This window comes from Bombus impatiens, unplaced genomic scaffold, assembly GCF_000188095.3.
Source record: "Bombus impatiens unplaced genomic scaffold, BIMP_2.2 scf_2222, whole genome shotgun sequence".
NCBI classification, from domain to species: domain Eukaryota; kingdom Metazoa; phylum Arthropoda; class Insecta; order Hymenoptera; family Apidae; genus Bombus; species Bombus impatiens.
Window position 1 is genome coordinate 2,385,458 of NT_178641.1, and position 5,411 is coordinate 2,390,868.

Below are 5,411 nucleotides of genomic sequence, written 5' to 3' on the forward strand. Positions count from 1 at the left end.
GTGTCGTCGTTCGACGACGCCAGCAAAAAGGTGATAACGGAACGCAACGAATCGTCGAGGATGGTACTCGACCTCGAAAGAGATCGGGGACTCGAGGGAGAGAGGTGACTTACGGTCGGGGAACTCGAGGTCGATCGGAACTCGAAGAAAGGGAGTTGTAACGCGACGTGGAAGCACGATCCGCTGAACCAGCAGAAGGAGATTCTCAGCTACGCGGAGTAAATGACGACGACGCTCTGGTTCCGGCTGTCAGCATCTTCTTCGCTCGTCGCGGTTCTGTGCCCCTCGAACGTTTCCTTTCCCTCGAATGAAACAAACCCCATAGGGCGTTGTTGCAGAGCCACGAAGGACAACGCCGGGCCACCTGCTACTACACACAGTTTTCCTGGTAATGCTGATGAAGCGTCTGCCCGTCAATTAGACGCAATTCCGGCAGCAATTAGTGGAGTTACCGTCGACCGAATATCTTCCAGCTTTTTGCCGGACCGCTCGCTCGCTCGCGCTTCCCGTGGATACCGCATTTTTATTTGCGCTCCGTTCTCTATGGCGCTTCGTTAGATTCATTCTCTTCGTCTCTAATAGTTGGGGATTCTCGTTCATTTTACCAGGCCACTAATTACGGTGAATTGGAAAAACCGATGTTTACTTGGAATTCCGATACAGATGGTTCGCTACGCAACTTCCTTTCCGGCGGAATAATCCGTTTTAACTGGAATTGGCTGGAATGCCTGTTTGAAGTAAGCAAACAACGAGACGCTCTGGGCGCCACTCTTTTCTTTCTTCATAACTCGACGGAAATCATCGATATAGCGACCCTTATTCCATCATCGGTACAGGAAACTCGTATCGGACTGTAGCAGAATAAAATCGTACACGTACGTTTCCGCAACTATATTCTTGGTACATAGACGTAGATCTTTCGTGTTCGACCTAGTTCTAGCGTAACGCCACGTTTCGTGTGTCTCGCTATACGTGATATATTCAAATAAATTGTTTCTCTTAATTTTGACTGTTGGAAGATGTTACACGAATTTTTTCACGTCGTTCGTTGAATGGTATCATCGACTGAAAAACGTATCAAACGTAAGTGATTCGCGTATAAATTGCCACTTTCAACGATCTGTTTCTTCCACTTAGATTTCACCATTTTACGAAATCTAAGAAAGTCGAAGTATCCGCGACATTCTGACGAATTATCGTTTGATCCTTAATAGTTTAAAAATATACAGCATCGAATGGGTTTGCTGATACGTATGTGACCACGAAATTCAGCGACTAATTCACGGCTATCATTGGCATTTCTAGCTAGTTCACCGGTAGGTAGAACGTCCGCGGGTTACGCTATGGCGATTGGCGCGTACATCGCGATGAGTATAAATTGCGTTGAAAGTGCAGTTAACCCGGATAACTGAGGCTGCTGTGTATAGATCGGCTCGTAAAGCCTCTGGTTCGTGTGTCGCGTGAAGCGTGAGCTCGCTGGTGCGAATAAATGCGCTCGCCGTGTAGTGGCACGCAAGCCGCACGCATTCCACGTACGAAGGCGGTTTCGCTGCGGCCTCGTAAAGCGAAATAACGAAAAATTGCAGCAGTTCGCGCTCTCTTTTGTGCGAACTTACGCGTGGCGACTCGACGAGAATAACTTTTCCATATTTCACGAGTCAACGTGAAGGAGACGTATGCACCGTGCACACCTTACGTGCTACCTATGGCATTCAATTTCACCGTCGTACCAGCGTTTCGCTGACGATGCGACGCTATACATTTTCGTTACATCGTTTCGCGATATCGTACACGTCAGATTCATTGCGATCGAATTGGCTGACTGCGAGACGAGCAAGCGTACGTACGAATAAAGCGGATATTATAGTCGACGCGGTATTCCGTTTAATCGAATATAAATGAGAATTAAATTTTTACGACCGGGAATCGCGACCGCCTCCTCCGTCGTTCCATTGTATAAAACCAGGGCATGCCGTTTTTCGTAATGTCGTAATAGGGCCAGCGAACTGCCAAACGGCCATAAGTCTGTGTCGCTTTAATATCGTTCACCGTGCAACACTCTCGCATCCTACTTACGCGGATATCGTGCGCCAGTAATGAAAATGCCTAGCAGACCGCCGGTGATTAACGTTCGAACGAAAATAAATCGTGCTTCCAGTTTTAGAGTAGCGGAGCACGCGAGACGAGACGACCGCTAATATTTCAGGTATCTTTTTCGTTGAGCGAACAAACGGCGGAGCGTATATCAATCTGCACGGCGAGAGAGAAACGCGGTCTCCGCTGGTCTCTCGCCCTTTTGCAATTCTATTCGCGATTCACCTACCGGAATCCTCTTACCGTTGTCAGCCATTGTCCGACGCGAAACTTGGTTCGATCGGTTCCGACCTCGACTCTCGCAACGCCGGGAATTCCTGCATTGACTTAATAACGTCGCTGCGTGTCGATCTATATTCAAATTGGCCGAAGGAAATGGGCGGTTCGAGCTGTCCGTAGCCCGAACCGTTCCACCTATCGTTCGAATACCGTTTCTCGATTTCCTCGGGGTGTAACTGCGTTACAAGCCGCCACGCGCCCGTTGCTGCAAGAAAATTGATCGAGCAATTACGCGAATCGGGCTACTCCTGCCCCTGTTTATCCGATTATCGGATAGAACGGACCCGATAGGTCGATACCCTCGACTTATGTATTTCCGTTTTACGACGAAAATAATCGAAACGGAGAGACGAGACCGTCGCGAAATCGCATCGATCCCAGCACGATTGAATAACCTGCATTTGCCAAGCCGATGTGCCAACTTTAGCGTAAAACGACCGCTCGACCGTATAAGCTGGCATTGAAACCACGCTCTTGTTCGCTCCAGTGGAACCGATGATCGATCATAGTTCCCACCATCGCGCCATATTGCTGTCGTTTCTTGTAATAAAACACGGATATACACACGGATATACCGCTGGAGAAAGTTCAATCCGCATTCTTCGCGGACCACTCGCGATTAGATATCTCGTGCGATATGACGCTCCTTAATTGCTAGCATACGTGTCGAAAGGAATCGCCGTCTTAGAAAGTAGAATATCCCTTAATTCTCGAGGAAATGCCTCCACCAGATTAATGGCCAATTTCCCCCTCTCCGCCACCCTCCACCCACCCAACACCATCCCTAAATCTCGGCCGTTTTCTTCCAGTAGAATATATGTATCTATCTACTTAGGTTACCTATATGTATACATATGTATAGCCGGATTTACATACATTCCGATGATGCTCCGCATCGTTTCCCTCGTAGGTATCAAGTACTGGTTCGAAACGTTGGGTTACATACATGGTAAGAGAGTAATGGAACTCTGGCATGGTTGCAAACTATCCATAAGGGATAATGAAAGCTTGCGAAGCGCCACGCATCGGTCTTGATGAAACGTGCTTTTCTATGCGGATATAGGATATTTAGCTCGTTTATCTAATTCCTCTATTTCGTACATGAAACAACGTACCATTAACGATGCGTAAGGGAAAATATACGATACGTATGGTTTTTCTTTCATTTTCTTAGTTTAATTTCGATTTCAATTCATTGCCATTAGCTTGGATAATTTTAATACAAACGAGATTTATACGTTTCGTGCGATACCTATTAAGGTTTAAAGATGTAACTGTAAAAAAAAAAAAAAAGAAAAAAGAATAAAATAAACGGTGACAAATTCACGCAGGTTTCGTAAAAGTTGGTAAATGGAAATTTGTTGAACGTGTACGTCTGTGATATCAGAGAAAAAGTCCGATCGCCGAGTGTATTTGTGACGTTACGTAAGCGGTTAATTGGATCTGAGAAAGAGAATTTTGAATTATAACGATACGAGACGAGCGAAAGTATGGCGCTACTCGGATTAGTACGTGCTAATCTGACGTATTAATGGATCATTTAGCAGTCTCAGGAGATTACTCGTATCGCGTCGCGGTTACGTATATTTACCTTTTTATTTAGAATGTTTCACTATTGAACATCGATATCAATGGCGCGGCGTTTTACCTGAGTCCGTATATTAAAGTATGATTCTTTAATAAAAATACGTTGAAAAAGAAACGATATCGTTGGAAATTTTACGAGGAATAAAGCATTCAGTTTATCCATTATTTCCACGCGGTGGAAGCGTCTCTGCCCTTCGACCCGTTTAAACGTTTTAAAGCCTTCTCTATCTTCTCTCTCTCTCCCTCTCTCTCTCTTATTGTTATCGTTCTCGGCTTTATTGGTTCTTGAAATTAAACTTCGAAATTGCGACGGTTCAGCTGCGGCTGAGTTATTATCGCTGGCCTACTGTTCGTCCAACGTTCTCTTTGCTCGTTTATGCATCGTCTATAAGCTTTCGCGCAATGTGTGTAGAATTGATCGATGACGCGTCCTCCAGCATGCTCTTCGTCATTATCCACTATATAACGTACTGCTGTACGCTCAACTTTCCAGGGATATGAAGTGCGTTTCGTAATCAACCCGTTGGCGTCAAATTATCTCTGTCCACGGCAATTAAATTTTCCTGCAGCTCGGACTGAAAGTTTCGCTGTTAAAAAAAAGGTATAAAAATTTGTCGACGCGACAATCTAAATATCTGAAATTCCTAATCGTTTATTTAACTCTTAAATATCGATCGCAGTGTTATTTCGTATAGAGAAATGGAATTAGTTGGTAAAAATTTTGTGTCAAATTATCCTTGCCCAGAAGTGGAAACAGCGTTTCTCTCGCTGTTTTTCAAGTCGCTGTCTTTTCGTGAAAGTACCTATCGATACGACAGTGCGAACGACTAAGGTTTCAACTCGAACGATTAAATCTTGAGATGACAATCTGTGCCGCGGCAAAAGTCCTATTCTACGTAACTATTTCGACGCTACCTTCCATAGGAAAACACAGTAGAAAAATAGCGGATTGTACCGACCATCCGCTTTCGTTAATCAAACTTTTAGCCCTTGGCTTAATCTTCGTGCCCGAAAATTATGTTTTTCTGAAACTCGATCCAGAGTAAGAAGTTTCTCCATCGGAAGAAAATAGAAAAATTGTTATTTTTCTTTCATAAAAATATTTATCAACGTAATAGCCCGAAACAGCAAGATTTCGATTTCGTTCGCTGAACGTTTAAATCTTGGAAACGAATCTGTGCGTCAGCCAAAGTTCCATTTGATTTTTCGATATCCGACTGTACCTTCTATGGAAAACACGATAGAACGGGGAACTGTATCGGTCCTTTGGACTTGCTAATCAAAAATTGTCCTCTTCGGCCCGGAACTGATAACGATCGAGGGATTGGTCAGTGGTGGAGGGAATAGGATTTATCGCGGAAAAAACGCAAAAGAGTCCGGTGGAAACCGGTCACGAGAACGCGTTCGTTACGGTTTTATTTGTTTCGGCTGGGGCAGAGGCGACGATCGAT

General features: G+C 44.7%; 1 protein-coding gene across 3 annotated transcripts in view; it reads left to right on the forward strand.

The window, feature by feature from the left end:
• Nucleotides 1-5,411, forward strand: part of LOC100747072 (transmembrane protein 132C) — a 77,066-nt gene that overhangs the window by 20,164 nt on the left and 51,491 nt on the right. The gene's annotated exons all lie outside the window — the stretch shown is intronic.